Here is a 19,060-nt window from a genome sequence, read left to right on the forward strand (position 1 = left end):
AGTTCTGAGACATCTTTTGAACAATGACCCTCCCCATTTCATGAATGCTATATCTAGTGTTCTCAGGCTACACAGTCAAAAAAAATAATAGCTAATGAAGTCCAAGGTAGCAGAAAAGATAAGCTGGGGCTTTCATTCAGGTATATTGTTCCCCTGTTCTCTTGCTTATAAATGATAGCATCTCCAATTGATTGGTCATCCCTCCATTTCTCTCAATTGTGAGGATCAACCGTGGTGTTTATTATAGACAGTGTCATGAGGATGATTGAGGGAATATGCCATTTATGCATTCCACTTTGACCCATACACCTGATTACTCTATGGCATTATTTGTATATGTAATTTTAAAATTGATTTCAGTTTAGCACAAATAAAGTAGCTGTACATAATATGTACAATTATAAGAAATCCGTAGTAATAAAGAACTCATCAATGTTTAATCCATTTATTACTATTTTTGTAACGTTATTTTTGTTCAATACTGTACATTTAATAATGCTTTAGAAAGATCTTTTTTCTTTCCTTCATTTTTCTCTTCTTCCTTTCTTTCGTTAGCAATGCTCTCTCTCTCTCTCTCTCTCTCTCTCTCTCTCTCTCTCTCTCTCTCTGTGTGTGTGTGTGTGTGTGTGTGTGCATGTGTAGAGAAAAAGACACACTTACCTATACATGCATATGTGGAAGCCAGAGATGAACATTGGGTATTGCCCTCTATCACTCTATCATATCTAAAGAAATGTGGTATATCACCAAAACTAAAGTTAACAGTTTTGGTTAGCATGGGTGATCAACGAGCACTCATGATCCACTTGTCTCTTCCCAACAACCCTGCATTGAGGAGACAGTTAATCACTACCAGGGTTGATATTACACATTCTGAGCACAACCAATCTCACATCCCCATGCTTGTACAAGAAGCACTTTACACTGTTTCATCTCCCAAACTCACACTGTCTTATTTTCTAAAAATTAGTTTTACAAGTATAATATTAAAAAGTAATGTAAATGAAATACATTATTTATATGTGCAAAAGATACAGAATGAAATTCATCACTTTAAGTTGGAGGATATTACTGGTTCATTAGTGGTTGCAGTTTACCATGGTCTGGCAGTCTATTTCAATAGTTCAGCATCATGTGTTTCTCTCCATCCAGCAGTACTTCCTACCTCTTCCTGTAAGGCCTGAAAGATTGACCTTACCTGAAAGCTCTTATTAAACCAGATGTTTGATTCATCTATAGCTTGATCTTGGGCATAGATCCCTGCTAAAAGGCTTCCTTTGCTGCACATATGATAACTAAGACTTTGGTTAGCAGTCTTATGATAGAAGCATGCCACTTAATGCAAATTAAGGTTTGTCCTCAGTGTCCCCAATTATATATATTTTATTTCAATCATAATAAATATATATATATATATATATATATATATATATATATATATATATGAGCTGATTCACTGAAGTCTGTCTCCTGGAGGCATGTCTCTGTCATGCTCATGGTACACATACAAAGCTTTTTATTGGCACTACTCCACCTTTCTTTCTCAACCTGGTGGCTGACAGGCCTAGAGGGAGAAAGGAACCCTCATAAGTTCTTATAAATAACACACTTTAATAAAAAAGAAAAATATGTTTGTTATTCAAACACAAACTTTGATTGGGTTATTTACTGTGTAAGCTCCATGATCTGTAACTCAGTTATAACAAGGCTAAATTAATTTAAAATTCTTGTTCTGAATTCATATTTAATAAGAGAGGAAAATGATATCTGTCAAAGCCCAGGATTTATTATAGGATGTCAGTGAGGGGATAAACTGACATGATTATCACAGTTACATATATTATCTAAGCAGTACCATCCAGACCCGGCACTGAGCAGAATAGCACTGTGGGTTGTGATTCAACAGGTAAACCTAAGGTATCCCTAATGGCGCGGAGCTTTGGTTGAAAGATGTCGATAATATTGTTTGTGGAGTTATGAAGTGTCCTAATGTTCTCTTTGCTATAAAATAAAAAAGTTAATTAAAACTTAAGATGAACCTTTAGAAAAAATATATAAATAAGCATATTCTTCTTTCTTTATCAAATTATTAGTAGGTAAAAATCAAAGGCTGGATTTATACCGTTTAATTTCTCTCTTGAGGTAACACTAGTTATCACCACACATGATCAACACAAAATATGAATGGTTCAATATATTTGAAAAGAATTATGGATCATCTTTATCAGACACCATCAAAGAAAATATCTAGACACTTTTACTGCTGTTTTCCTTTGCTAATGAAAAAGTATAATTGTTCTCTAATCCAAATCTCAGGCCTAAGTCAACACAAATTGTAGTGAATCATCCTACAAAGCCAATGAACAGTGGAGCTCCATTATCTGTAACAAGTCTTTCTCTGTCCCACAAGCCAGCTCCCAAATAACAACATAGAGAATTATTATCAAATATAAAATCTTGGCCTATGCTTTGACTAGTTTTTAAATGGCTCTTACAACTTAAATTAACCCATTTTTTTAATCTATGTTTTGTCATGTATCATCCATTCTTCTTCTTCTATGTAATCTGAAATCTCTTCTTTCTTTTCTTTATTCTCCTCAGAAATCCCAAAATACCTCCTGCCTAACTATTAGTCATTCAGCTTTTTATTACACCAATTATAGTAAATAAATCTTTACAAAGTATATAAATATACCACAGCAATTATCCTAGAGTAGGGACTGTTAACTTCTTGTGTCAGCCAAAAAAAAATTTCTGATAATATTTTTGAAATAAATAAGAAGAATCACTCACTTCTATAACTTACGTAAGACATTTACGTAAGAATTAACACAAACTTTTAAAAATAATCAATTAATCAGTCAATATATATTCCTTTGGTGTAGGAGTTCCTTCTGTTTGTGTGTTGCTTTCATTGGTTAATTAATAAAGAAACTGCTTGGCCTGATAGAGTAGAACTTAGGTAGGTGAGGAGACAGAACTGAATTCTGGGCGAAAGAAAGTAGAGTGAGAGAGATAGCTGCCATGGAGAAACCAGGTCAGACATAATAAATCTTTCCTGGTAAGCCACAACTTCATGGTGAACACAGAAAAATAGGTTAAATCAAGATGTGAGAGTTAGCCAATAGGAGGCTAGAGACAATGGCCAGGCGGTGTTTAAATGAATACAGTTTCTGTGTGATTATTTTGGGGTTAAGTTAGCTGGGCACCGGGGTGAAAAGCAGGCCCTCCCTCCATCAATATTCCTTAATATTTTATTTTATTTGTAAAAGCTACATATACCTTTTTAGATTAATAACTTCTTCAAGAATGTTTATGTATTTAATTTCTATAGGAAATTTGGAACTATTGACAAAGTTCACCTGATCCATTCTTACACAATAAAAATGAACTTTAAGTAGTTATCCTTTATACCTAATCACTTTCTTTTTTGTATTTTTTTAAGATTTTTCTCCTGCAAGCAGAGACTACAATTTTGTTTGTTTTCTGGCCATCCATACACAAATAATCAAACAAAACTATATTAGTTGCAACTTTGTCTGACCAACACTTCAGGCATATTCTAGATAACTATTACATTTTAAATCCACCAGTTAAACTATTTTATATTTTACCACAAGGCTCATGGTTTAATAACTCACATCTTACTAATTAGACATCTACATGGTGTCTGACTGACTCTGCCTTCTTTCTCCCTTTTGTTTTCCTATCTAGCTATACTTTCTTCTGCCATAGGTCAAATCATCTTCTTTAATAACCAATGGTAATAAAATATATTCATAACATACAGAGTGGAATTCCACATCATGAACCTTCTTAGAACAGGTACATCACTATGTAAATTGTGGAAAATTTAATCTTTTAACATTTCATGTGCTTTTTTATTTTAATCACTGCTTTCAAGTATCTCTTCGTGTGTGTGTGTGTGTGTGTGTGTATGTGTGGTATTTGTGTGTCTCTGTGTCTTTGCCTACTTATTATATTGTCATATATCGATACATTTACTCAGAGTCCAAGAACATTCTTTCCTTAAGAAATAGATATAATGAAATATTTTTCTTTAGAATTGAAATCATGTTTCTAGTTACTAATATAAAATGTATTACCAAATGACAGGAATCAGGAATCTGATTATGGTAAAATTGAAAAAAAAATGAAGAATACAAAGACTTAGTACCTTTGCTTTGAATACACAATTAAGTAATTGAGCTTCTACCCACAACAACGAAGAGTGTTTTCAGATGTCATCCGTGGCAGTGAAAATCCCTTCTCTGCCCTTGCTTCTTAAGAGAAGCAATGTGTCACTAACGCTTTCCATGATCCAGGTCACAGTCCCTGAACTGTTATCATTTTGCCTGCCAATTACTGAATTCTAGAAAAGCTATAAAACTGTGTTGAGAATTATGAATCTAACCTGGGTCAGTGTCATTTTAGAAACAACACACAAACAAGTGCTACCAATTAAATTAGAATATAAAACACTTTAGGAAGAAATCAGGTAATGTATCCCAGTCTGAGACAAAGAGGATGGCCTGGGTCTGAAAAAGCCTGTGACAAAACCGGACTCGCTGAACATCGCAGACAATGAGTACTACTGAGAACTCAAGAACAATGGCAGTAGGTTTTTGATCCAACTGCACATACTGGCTTTGAGGGAGCCTAGGCAGTTTGGATGCTCACCTTACTATACCTGGATAGAGGTGGGTGGTCCTTGGGACCTTCCACAGGGCAGGGAACCCTGATTGCTCTTTGGGCTAATAAGGGAGGGGGACTTGGTTGGTGGAGAGGGAGGGAAATGGGAGGCGGTGGCGGGGAAGAGACAGAAATCTTTAATAAATAAATAAAAAATTATAATTATCTAGTAACACATTCTATATTTTAAAAAGATATCTTTGGTAATTAGAATAAAATAATTTCAGATAAAAGTAGACCCCATCATGGTCTTGACCCTTTTGCTCATATTCTCATTCCTCTCACTTTTTCTCCTCCCTCCCTTTTCTCCTCTTCTCTTGCTACCTTAATCCCCATATTTTCAGGCAATCTTGTCTATTTTCCCTTTTCAGGTGCATATCTTTATGTTTTTCTTAGAGGTCACTTTGAAACATTTTACCTGAGCTAATGGGAGCTCACCAACTCCAGCCAGACAGGGAAGGAACCAAACTAAACCCTCTGAATATGCGTGACAGCTGTATGACCAAGGCAAACTACAAGGCCACTGCCAGTTGCCCCAGGATTTATTCCTACTGCATGTACTGTTTTGTTGTTTTGTTGTTGTTGTTTTTTGTTTGCTTGTTTTTGTTTTTGTTGTTTTGCTTGTTTGTTTTGTTTGTTTGTTTGGAACCCATTTTCTTTGGATGGATACCTTGTTCATCCTATATTTAGTATGGAGGGCCTTGAAGATTCCCCAAAGCAATGTGCCTTCCATCTCTGAAGAGTGGATAAAAAGTGGGTTGGGGTGATAGATGAAGGGAATGGGAGGAGGAGAGGAAGTGGGATCTCGGATTGATCTGTAAAATAAAAAAGATAGTTTTCTTTTATTAAAACTAAAATAAAAATTAAAATTAGGTATGAAAATTATTGCTTTTTGGATGAAAACATTCACTGTGAAGATGGTTTATCTTTTTGTTGCTTAAATTATGAGGAGTCATGTAATGGTATATTAACAGAAAGAGTTAATTCCAAAAATTACTTCCTAACAATATATATATATATATATATATATATATATATATATATATATATATATATATTTTCGAGACAGGGTTGCTCTGTGGCTTTGGAGCCTGTCCTGGAACTAGCTCTGTAGACCAGGCTGGTCTCGAACTCACAGAGATCCGCCTGCCTCTGCCTCCCGAGTGCTGGGATTAAAGGTGTGCGCCACCATCGCCCGGCTCTAACAATATTTGAAAGACTGTTTTGGACAACTTTGTGGAATATGCTGACAGGTAAAAAGGTCAAGTGAAAGCAGAATTTATTCATTTGATTCTGACAGACTTTTGTCATGCTGACTTATGTTTCTAGTATGATGTGGTGGTATGATGTAGTACTTATATCGTTTTTGTCAATTGCCTTGAAAAATGAAACACAGAATGTCATCAGGCTATATATTTCAAATAAAACTAGTTGATATTGTGTTAAAGTGTTTTTAAATTTTTATGTATTTATAAGATGAGAAGTAATGATTCTCTATATTTATATTTCAAATTATATGTTGGCATAATTTTTATTATGTGTGGTTATATGTGTGTGAAAGTGTACATGTTTACATAATTGCAAATACAAAAATAAAGAAGTCAGCAGTTTTGAGAGCTCTAAGAGCTACAGTTGTACATGTTTTTGAGGCACATGCTTTATTACACGGTTTCTATGACATGAAAAGAGAACCAAATGATTATGTAGTATATTCTCTTAAAATCTGAGCCTCTTCCAGACCATATTTATGTTAATTCCTATGTTCAAAATATTTGACAGTTAAATTCAGGGAATGAATTTGTAAAAATGTATATGGCATTCTTTCATAAAATTAAACTAAAAATGCATGAGTTAATATAGATAAATACAAATTTTATTATAGTCTCAAATGAACTCTTTCTTGTCACTTTTCTTTTCTCTAAAATTACTTGATAGTAGTAATATCAATTGTTATAATGCCTGTTATGCTTCTAAGTTCTTTTCAAGCATTTCTAATTTTCACTTCCACGTAATATATACTATAAGACTACCTGTGGGCCTTCTAATTATCTTTTATTTTCCATATAGAAAAATGGTTACAAAAATATTATGGCATCAACACATTATTCAAAGCTTATGTCTGTTGATCTCCTCTGCTGTGAAATTCAATTTTAAGTTCTTTTGGGGTTCTTTATCTCAACCACAGAAGTCAATATTATTATATACTTTGTTTGTTTTTAAGAAATAACAAGAACCAGGCAGAGGTTGTGCAGACTTTAATCACAACATTACAGCCACAGAGGCAGGAAGATCTTTATGAATTTAAGGCCAGCCTGGACCTCAGACTGAGTTCAAGGCCAGCCAGAGCTATCCAGGGAAACCCTGTCTCAAAAATGTCAATAGAAAAATGTGAAAGAGAGAAGAGATACAAGACTTGATTCAAAAATCACAAATGAGTAAGTATCAGAATCGTGGAAATATCCAATCTAAGATAACTAACAAACCCATATCTTTTCCCATTATAACACACTGGTTCATTATATTTTTCTTGTTATATATTGTGTTTGTATATCTTGACAAAAATCATAAAATCAAATTTGTAGAGGTTAAATAACTATGTAAATTGTTTTATGTTAGAATTATATTTAATTATTTTTGACAACAAATTTATATAAGTGAAACAATCTAAGTGCTCAATGAAACAAAACAAAGAACAAGTATTTTGTTACTACTCTGAAAAAAAAAATTGTTGCCATGTAGGAATTAAAATAAAAAAAGAAAATCAGACAGATGACAAAATATGTTTTGAAAATGAGTCAAAAACATTGGTTTAATATAGATTCTACTTCTTTAGATAAATGGGAATGGTATAGAATATGGAGTGAACACATTTACTATATTGAATGTATTTTTTCAAAACTCACATGCTGTGGAATCTGAGTCCACCTTTCCAACTTTACTTTTTCTCTTTTTCTACAGCTTCCTGATATGCATTCTACATTCAGAACAGAGCACACCAACTTTACAGGTTTATTTCAAACATCATTTTTTTTAGTAAAACTATTGTTAAATAAATATCTAATATATGAAACACATGTTAGTAGAGGTAGTCCTATGTGATGTACAATAATTTTATTTGTTGCACAATGCTTAAATTGTGTTAAAATATTTATTCTCACTAACAGATTTATAATTTGTTAATAGTTCATATTTTCTAAGATTTTTCCTATATCATTAAAATTGCAGTACATAATCATATTTTAAATATAATTTATGTTACTTTGAAAGTTTCATAGAATGTTCTTATAGCTTATCCAATACCCTCAAACTTGTCCTCCCTAGCTCACCTCACTATCCACCATTTTTAATTTTATTTCCTCTCTCTCTGTTCACCAGCTCTACTTCAGGAATGTAGTCCGCCCTTGTGTGTAGTCCACCTAATAGTGTTCACCACATTAAGGAAAGCTAATTCTGGCTCACCCAGTAGTTTTCAAAAGCTAGGTTTATTTTTTATCCTGAATTTGGATGACTCCTGTACAGTGCTGCAAAGTATTTGAATTTATTTGAGCAATTGCCTTGTTGTATCTGGAAAATGTTGCTTCATTGAAATTATCTACTACCTCTGACTCTTACCATCTTTCTCTCCCCTATTTCTGGAAAATCCTCAAGCTTTAGCGAAGTGGTGTGCTATATACTTTCCATGTAAGGCTAAATGCTTTACAGTCTTTTTGTCTCTGAATATCCATCAATTCAAAATTTCTGTGTTAATTGTTGTGTTCCACAAGAAGCTTCTTGGATGAGGGTAGAGATATGCACTAATAACAACCAAAAGTCATTAGGAATTGTTCTAATATTTTTAATTTTATTACAGTACATTAGGTTCTTCCTTATTTCCTGTATAACTACATGTTCATGGTTTTCTTTAGTTTCCATAAATCGGTGACATTTCTTGGAACTGGGTTTGGATCCAACCAGAAAGTGTTCAGTTACTCCCACAACCTCCAAACCAGTATTGCATCAATGGAGTTAACTTGTTGGGCCAGTCATTATTGTAGCATGTAGGTTCAGAGAAGGTGAGGGTGATAATTGCTTTTCTCCTCCATTAGCTAGGATATCATCCATCAGAACTATGAAAGCTATCTAGTAGTTATGAAGCTTCTGGTTGAGTAAAATTTGGTTTCTCCATGTTTGTGACTCCAGGTAAATGTTTTCAGCAAGAGCATTCTCATTGCCATGTTCTAGAAGATAATATTATATTTAGTACAAGTTATGTCTAGTTCAGTGTCTGGCTCATTTCCCTGGAGTTAATGATTTGTCATTCTGTCTATGGTTCCTACAAATTTCAAACTGATTTTTGTTGTTTGTATTAAGTAGTACTCCAGTATTTATATACACTACATTTTATTTACCCATTTATATTCTGGTGGATATTCAAAAATTTTTCTTTTCTTGTTAATTTTTCATAATGTTGAAATGATAAGAAGTACAAGCAACACATGAACATATTGATACAATGACTTTTGGATATATATGAAGAAGTGCACAGGAATTAGTAGACCTTTATGTAAAATTTAATTTCAAAATTATCAAAAATGCTGATATCCCTTAATATAGTATATTAGATTCACAAAAGTTTAAAGCATATTCATGTATCATGAAATGTGCAAATATTTGTATCATCTGGAAATTTTGTGTGAAAAATGTCATAAGGTTTCAGAATACACAAAACTTAACTCCATTCTTCTTTAACCTGTTCAAGCATATACACACTTACACCTACATTAAGAATATGAAAGTATGTACGCTTTTTTTTCAGTTGATTCCAGAGATAAACATGAATATATAATCAAAGCCAATGAATTTAAACATCAATTCTTATGGATATAAAAATTCATTATACTAAACAAATATCAAGCATAAATAAAAGAATGGAGCTAAACATTCACTCCCACCTACTGGTAAAGCTATGGTGTCTCAAGAAATTAATGAGGAAATTAAGAAATAAATTACAAATGCATGTGGATATTCAGATCTGTTGTATAACATTTTTCCCACTTGATTTCTGGATTTGTCTTTTATTACATTCATGTTATGAAAGAAAGCAAGTAACTCACACAATTACTGTAGGATTATCAATGTCATTTGTTGAATTTTAAAAGATCTTTATGATTTTCTTTATGTGTCATCAAGTTCGAGTATTTTGATATACAGAAATTTAAAGGCTGGTAGAATAGCTACAAACAGTATGTTTTAGAGGGGAATAATCTTTTGAAATACTTTTCACTTTGTAAGATTTTTGACAACAAAAGCAACCATAGAGACACAGTATTAGAAAAGCAATTAAAATGTGACATATTACTTAAATGCAAGCTTTCATGAAAATGTCAAACTCAATTTTATATGTATGTCAGTTGAAATCACATTGCTAGAATGTTATATCCACTTCTTTGCTCATTGATGAAAATATTGTGAATTGGTTGGAATTGTGTATATCGAAAGTTCTACATTTCCTTTTTGCCTTCAAATCAATTTGTTTTCAGATCATATCACAAAGTTTATTTTTCAAAACCATGTTGGTAACAGCATAAAAACTAAACCAGAGACCAGTGCAACATAGGAATGTGGCTAGAAATAAACTCACACAAAAATAGTAAGCAAATATTGGATATATATATATCAAGAACACAAAAGTGGGAGTTTCGTATCTTTAACAAATGCTATTTTGAGAAGTGGGTATCTGTCTGCAAAATGAAGGCAGCTTTGCTCAACACTATGCATTCAAAATGGCAAAAATTGGATATTTATCTTGCTCCATAAACTTCCACAAACTTAAGCATAAAGTGATAACACTCTACAGTTACTGGAATGATAAATGAAGGGAAATCTCTACAGTATTCAACTTTGTAATGATATTTTGAATATGACAACAAAACCAAAGGTGGATAAGTGGGACTAAGATTACTTAAAAATACCCTTAATTTTATGTCAAACATTTTCTGCTCTATTCTTTGATTAGATTATTTCCTTGTCTGAGGCATTTATTTCTTAAGTGCCAAGAATTAGTTTTCATAGTATTTCTCCTCTATTTTAAAAATTTGAAAATTGCAATCATTTGTGCAACCAAATTTGGTTTTATCTTAATAATAGGCCTGATGGTCTCTGCTAGTTTCAAAATAATTTTGGAATACAAGCTATCCAATCCCCATTTATTGAAAATAGTTTTTTTTAAGAATCATATAATTTATCCTGATTATGGTTCCCCTCCCAATAGTCCTCCAATTTCCTCCATGCTTCCCATCTCATCCTAGTCCACTCCCTTTAAGTCTGTCATTAGAAAACAAACAGGTACTCCAGCCAGTGAAACAATGAAGCTTACTGCAGAACCTCACCTCTCCCTCAGATTCTCCCAATCCAAGTCTCCATTCTCTTCCTTTACAGCCCCACCACATACATAACTAATCTCTGGGGGACCCCAAGGATCTTTTCCATCTAAATTTCCTTTCATACCCTTTGCTTGTCCTAAACCCCCAACTCAAGTAGGTACCTCCTGCAAACACATTGGCCTCTCCTGCCAGGGAAGCAAGCAGGCTAACTGCAGACTTTCACCTTTCTTTCTGATTCTCCAAATCCAACCCACCATCTCATCCCCTGCTTTGCTAGGGAACACCTGTTGCAGCCCCCCTTCCCCTTCCTCTTACCCCACTGCAGTGGGTCCCAAATATCTTCCCCTATTAACATTTATCCCCAAATAACTCTGATTTATCTCACCCCACAACTCCACCAATAATTTCCTGGTAATTTCCAGACCAGTCCTGTCTGGGAAGACGGGAAGTTCATTACAGATCCTTACCTCCTTCTCCATTCCTCCAAGTCCAATCACTCAAACAATTCTACAACATTTCAGCAGTCTCCCCCAACCACATTATCTCTAGTTTATCCCACAGATCTTCTTCTAACTTCTGTTCCCCAAATCAATGATTCATCTCTACCCCCAATTCTAACGAGCACACTCTGGCAACCCACAGAACATGGACAACCACAACCGCCCTGAAAACAGGTAGGCTATCTGCAAATCTTCACTTCGCACTCTATTCTTCCAAGTCTAGTCCCCATCTCCATAGCAGGCCTTCTGCAGTGCCATTTCCTCAATCGCTGACACCTTTTCTTGGGGGAAGAACCAACCAGATCCTGGTAGAACATCCCAATCTCGGCCCTCTTAGAGAGGCCTCCACTACATCTGCTCTACCCACGTTCGTACGTCTCATAATATGTTGATTTACCTAGAATCACCCAGTAGCCACACTTATGAAGGTTCCAGACAGTTTTCCCACAGGCAACACACAGGTACCACACTCTCCTAAGAACCAAAGAGCAAACAAAACAAAGGAACAAAACACCCAACAATCAAAGAAAGAACAGATATCAGTACCTAGAATTACAGTTTTTTCCAAACCCAGATTCCTAGATGCAGAGTGAAAATAAATCGATAGCAGCCAGGACAATATGAATCTAATAGAGGCCGGAAATCCCACCACAGTAGACCCAGAGTATGACAACATATATGAAACTAGAGTAAAAGACCTTTAAAAGACTTAAAACAGTCTCTATGAATAAAATAGAAGTCCGTAAAGAGGAAAGAATACGTTTCTTTAAGAAATCTTTAAAAATGCAAAGGGTGAAAGGAAAAGAATAAACCCATTCAAGACCTGAAAATGAAAATAAAAACAAAATAAAGCATAAACAAAAGGAAAATAGAAAAAAAGTAGGAACTTAAAGAGAAACTATAAAGGTAAGCTTCATCAGCAGAATACAAAAGATGGAAAAGGTAACTACAGACATCGAAGACCTGATAAAAGAAATGACTACTTTGTCCAAAACAATTACATCTAAAATATTCCTGGTAGAGACAGACAGAGAGAGAGAGAGAGAGAGAGAGAGAGAGAGAGAGAGAGAGAGAGAGAGAGAGAGAGATTGAGAAAAATTAATCTGGGACACTATTAAAAGACCAAATCTAAGAATGATAAGAATAGAGGAGAGACAAAAAAAAATTCTCAAAAGCCCAGATAATGTTTTCAGCAAACTCAAACTACAGAAATACTAGCCAGTACGTGTTCATCTCTAGTTCTGTGAGTGTTGAGATCCTACCATAGAGAAACATAAGTACCCTCAGGTTATTCTGAATAATAAAGTATCCTTCATGTACTTTGATCTGTGGCTGGTTCCAAAGTGTGAAATAACATTCAAATAAATGTGAACAAAATAAAAATAAAAAAGCAATTCTATGCTTCATGGAGCTATTTTGTTCAGACACATGTGTAGCAAATCTGTTATGAACTCTGTGTCATAAAGGGCAAAGGAATATCAGTTGTCTGACCTTTCTCAACACTGAGATCAAAATTTGAGGGGGAAAAAAAAGATGCTGACATTAGCCTGAGAACAGAACACCTGTGACTTTCAAAGTTTTGCTTTCTCTGCTTCATCTACTTTTCTTCATTGCTTTATTCCTTACACAAGTTAAATTTAGATAATCCTTCTACCAATAATAAGGCAGGATCTTATGACTCCACTATAGTTTTCTCAAAGACATTTATTTCTTTGTAGTTTATCATTCATTCATTCATTCATTCATTCATCCATTTCTGAGATTAAGGCTTATGTAGCCATGGCAGACTTTGAAATACTTATATAGATCAGTTTAGTCTCTATCTAAGGAGATTGGCATTGCAGGGGGTATTACTGAGTCCAGAACTTTGCATAAATTCTAAGAGGTATGCTTTATTCTCCAAATCCTAAACTCAATTTTACAGGCAATGTTAACCATCATTTTCATGTTATTTTTCAAAATTATGTATTTTGTATAAGTAACAACAATTTAACTAAGTGTAGATATTTCAAATCAATTTTAGATATGTAAATAAAATTGATATTTCCTTCACAGGTTCCTCTCTCATTAACATGTAAACAAGGTACTTGAGTGAGACTTGTGTGTTCAGCATTTCTGTACTTTAATGGAAATGCTGATATGCAGCAATATTTCTTTCTAAACTTCATCTTTGCTCGAAGGTCACTGAGGTTTTAATGATTAAAAATGCTCAAAAATGCACTTCATACTAATCTTGTGAGGGGCACAGAAGGTCTGACCTCTGTTGAAATTAGATATAATCTAAAAATCTGCATCAGCCATAAAATTAGCTTTTTTAAAATTTGTTCATCTTCATGTTGTTTTTCTAATATATATTTATGTTCCTTGTTTAAATTTAACACAGGATTGTTCTATAACAAAATGCAGATAAATGTATTCAAACTAAAAATATTTTCATGAAAGTAACAAGAAAAGCTAATAGCTCAATCCATAGGATTCCTTCTTTATGATTCAAAACATGTTTTGGTAATGTGTTTTCTAATCTGGAAAACATGCCTGAATAGTTCATCAATTTATTAAAAAGGTTGTTACTCCAAGGATACATACTATAGTGAAATAGAATCTTATTTTAGTATAGTCTCACATCTACTCATCCTCTTATTCTAAGCAAGAATTCTTTGATAATTTCTACAAATATACATATACTAAGGATGTCTTTAAAATAAACTAATGTGTTTTGACATTTTCTATAAAATTGCTGAAGAACTGCAAAGATAACACAACTCCCAGATATTTTATATTTGTAAAAATGATAAGTCACAGTTGAATGAAAGGTGTCCACTTAGAATTGCAGTTTGTCTCTAAACACTCTTGTCACCATTAACATAAAATGATACTTCATGCCCCCTTTTTAGTGATTGAAGTAAAACCCATAGTGAAAGGATTTGATTAGATCTGAATGTCAAATGCTTGTAATCTCAAACACATGTGCACAATAATAGTACACATAGAGGCTGATATGTTTTAATATTTCTTTTACACATGGAAATAGAACATCCTTTTAGATTCAGAGTTGGTAATTTCTTTCCAGACCCAACTTTTAGTTCTATATTTCAAATAATAATCACAATATTTGTATTCAGAAAAAAAATTAACGTTGAGTCATTATATCATTATGTAGTTTGTCGAAAAACAACTGAGCCCGTGACTTCCTATAAATGTCAATACAATCAATGAACATTGGCTTGAGTTTCAGAGGATTCCTGATCACAGGCAATTCTGTTTCAAGCACAATAAGGCCTAGGTGTGGCAGCCAATAGTATCTGAGCCTCTCTTTATTTTTAGAGTGGATACAAAGTATATTTTTCAGCTTTGATATACTTATTAGAAGAATAATGCAGTAAGAAAGCATGAAATTTCATTATCAGTTCTAGCTAGCTAGATCTTAAGTTCTGTTGGTGTTTTAATTGATTGTTAATATATCCTCAAGTTGTTATTTGTTTTCCTTTCTTTCAAGTAAGGATCTTAAGAGAAAATATAGAAGCCAGTCAAACAACTCAGCCAAAATTCATAGAAAGAAAAAATTGATTATTGAATTACATTGTAATTGTAAATCTTCTGCTTACTGTGTTTTTCTCTTAGCTCCTATTGTAGCTGAGATGTATAAAGAAGTATGGTCTTCAAGACATAGTAGTACCACTTTTGGGTATATATCCAAAGGATGCTCAATCGTGCCACAAGGACATGAGCTCAACTATGTTTTTTTTTAATTTATTTATTTATAAAAGATTACTGCCTCCTCCCTGCCACCGCCTCCCATTTCCCTCCCCCTCCCCCGATCAACTCCCCCTTTCTCATCAGCTCGAAGAGCAATCAGGGTTCCTTGACCTGTGGGAAGACCAAGGACCACCCACCTCCATCCAGGTCTAGTAAGGTGAGCATCCAAACTGCCTAGTTGAAATGCTATATTTTACAATCGTAACACAGGAAAATTCTTTTAGAATGAAAATCTGTAAAGCTTTTAGTGATATAGCTACAAGTATAAGATAATAGTAAGGTTAATTTAATATTTCCTTCTGATTAATCCCTAGATATATTCATCCTGGTTCAAAGAATAATCATCAAATTATTTTATTATGATAAACGTGCTTTATTGAAAGGAATTTATTGTATTCTGCAAAAAGGTTAGCTTTTTAGTTTATGTAAAAAAATATCACTATCAAATTACACATTCTAGCTAAACACACACACACATGCACACACACACACACACACACACACCTGCACACACAAATATAATAAAATGCAGAGGTAGAGAAATAGACAGAAATAACATACTACCAGTTTACAAAATGAACAATTAGTTGCAAATAATAGAATAAAATTTGAATTTTTATCTTAAGTACAATTTATTTGTTCTTCAAAGAATGTTTGAATATTCCAGTGATTCTGTTTAGCATCCATTATTAAAGATATAGCATGCATAATTTTAGCTGTCTTTGACTACCATCAATGTATATACATTTTAAGTACAAGGAATCATTACAGATCAAAAATTAAACATAGATATATTATAGATCAACAAAGCAGATTTAGTGTGATTTTTTTTTCCTTCTTTGCTTCTTCCATCTGGAGCAATGAGGCAGTAATATTACCTACCACAAATTTGAAGTCACCATGAATTGTTCAGTAAATTCTAGGCCAGTTTTAGCAATGAGAATTGCCCAGTTTCAAAAAAAAACAAACAAATAAAAATAATTAAAGTAGCTTTCTTTATATAGTAATAAATCCATATATTTTCTGATAGTTCACAACACAGAAGTAATTCAGTATCATAATTATGTTGTTACAAGGAACAGAATAAATAGGTGTTCAGGAACCATGATTATTCTTCTTCAATCATAATAAAATTCTTTGCATCAGTGAAACTTAGGTCATCTAGGCGTTAAAAGCTAATTCCTTGAAGTACCTATCGTAATATTTCATAATGAAGGAGTATCATTAGGCATACTGAACTACAGGGAAAATAAAAGGCTTAAAAGTGGAACCAATGATGACAGGCGTTTCCTCCCTCTGCTATTTCCATAGAGTAAATAGCTGAGCTTAATATCTTGAAGCTGTTGATAATATTTTATCCAAGTACTTCAACATTAACTATCTCTCTAATAATACCCTAAGGAATAATTTTAAATGCATTGACCTCTTAAAAGATCATCATGAGCAGCATTTTTAATTAGATTTACAAAATCAATTCAAGTATATGTAAATCAAATTTTATGAAACGTATGGTTAAGTTTAGTTTCAGTACACAATATAAGTTATGCTAAAACAGCACATATAACTTCTATGTTTTGAACAAGTTTTCTTAAAGTAAAATACTATTAGTAATTGTGAATGATGGTTTTACAATTTAAATATCAGAAACAAATATGTAAAGTTGAAAAACATCCTTTGAACGCTGGTCACTAAAGGAAAAGGAAATTTGGAATGAATTGTGAATCACCATATTATATCTTTTTAACTGTTTTTATTATGCTATATATTTTTCCCCTTACTTCCATTCCTATTCCCTCACCTTCTAGACTCTCCCATCGTCCCCATGCTCCCAATTAGCTCAAGAGATCTTGTATCTTTTCTAATTCCCATGAAGGTTAGATCCATGTATATATGCCTCACTTAGGTTCCTCTTTGTTGTCTAGGTTCTCTGGGATTATGAATTGTAGGGTGGTTTACTTTGCTTTATGTCTAAAAGCAACTCGTGAGTGAGTACATATGATATTTGTCTATGTCTGGATTATATCACTCAATATAATGTTTTCTAGATCAATCCATTCGTCCACAAACTTCAAGATGTCATTGTTTTTTTTTTCTTCTGTGTAGTATTCCGTTATGTAAGTGTAGTATATTTTCCTTATTCATTCTTTGGTAGAGGGGCATTTATATTGTTTCCAGGTTCCAGCCATGACAAATAATGTTGCTCTGAACATAGCTGAGCACGTGTTCTTGTGGTATGATTAAGCATCTTTGGGTATATACCTAAAAATGATATTGCTGGGTTTTGAGATAGGTTGTTTCCTAATTTTCTAAGAAAATGTCATACTGGTATCCAAAGCAGCAGTACCTGTTTGCACTCCCATCAGCAATTAAAGAGTGTTCCCTTTACCCCATATCTTCTGCATAAGTTGTCACCAGTGTTTTTGATCTTGGCCATTCTTCCAGGTGGAGATTGAGTCTAAGATTTCTTTTGATTGGCAGTTCTCTGATGACTAAGTATGTTGAATATTTCCTTAAGTGACTTCCAGCCATTTTAGAGTTCCCCCATTGAAAGTTCTGTTTAGATCTGTACTCCATTTTTTTTTATTGTTGTTGGATTGTTTGATCTTTTTATGACCAATTTCTTGAGTTCTTAGGATATTTTGGAGATCAGTCCTCTGCCTGATGTGGGGTTGTGAGGGTTTTTTTTTTTCCATTCTGTAGGCTGCTGTTTTGTCTTGTCGACTATGTCCTTTGCTTTACAGAAGTTTCTTAGTTTCAGGAGGTCCCATTAAGTGTTTCTCTCAGTGTCTCTGCTACTAGTGTTATATTTAGGAAATGGTCTCCTGTGCCAATGTGTTCAAGTATATTTCCCACTTTCTCTTCTATGATGTTCAGTGTGGTTAGCTTTATGTTGATATCTGTGATCCATTTGGACTTGAGTTTTATGTATGGTGATAGATATGGATCTATTTTCATTCCTTTACATGTTGATATCACTTATGCCAGCACCATTAGTTGAATATGCTTTCTTTTTCTTTTATTTTGTAACTTTTAATTCTTTGTCCAAAATCAAATGTTCATAGTTGTGTGGATTAATAACTGGGTCTTCGATTCTGTTTCATTAGTCTTCCTGTATGCTTTATTCCAGTTTCAGGCTGTTTTCTGTACTGTAACTCTGTAGTAGAGTTTTTTCAGAGATTGTGATACCTACAGAAGTTACTTTATTGTACAGGTTTGTTTTAGTTATCCTGGGCCCTTTGCTTTTCCTTATGAAGATGCGCATTGCTCTTTGGAAATCTGTGAAGAATTTTCCTAGACATTGCATTGAATATCAAGATTGATTTTTGCAATATTGCCATTTATACTATGTTAATTCTTTCTACCCAAGAACATGGGAGATCTTACAATTTTCTGGTATCTTCTTCAGTTTCTTTCTTCAGAGACTTAAATTTCTTGTCATATAGGTCCTCTACTTGTTTGGTTAGATTAACTCCAAGATACTTTATGTAATTTATGTCTATTGTGATAGGTGACGTTCCTCTGATTTTTTTCTCTGACCATTTTTAATCTGTATAAAGGGGGGTTATTGATTTTTTGAGTTAATCTTGTATTCTGATACATTACTGAGGATGTTTATGAGTTATAGAAGTTTCTTGGTAGAATTTTTGGGTCACTGATGAAAACTATCAAATTATCAGCAAATAGGGAGAGTTTAACTTCTATTCTGATTTTTATACCATTGATCCTCTTTTGTTGTCTTATTTGTTTAGT

Source organism: Microtus oregoni, unplaced genomic scaffold (genome assembly GCF_018167655.1).
Source record: "Microtus oregoni isolate MIOR12 unplaced genomic scaffold, Mior012 000013F_ref0000133, whole genome shotgun sequence".
Classification (NCBI taxonomy): Eukaryota; Metazoa; Chordata; class Mammalia; order Rodentia; family Cricetidae; genus Microtus; species Microtus oregoni.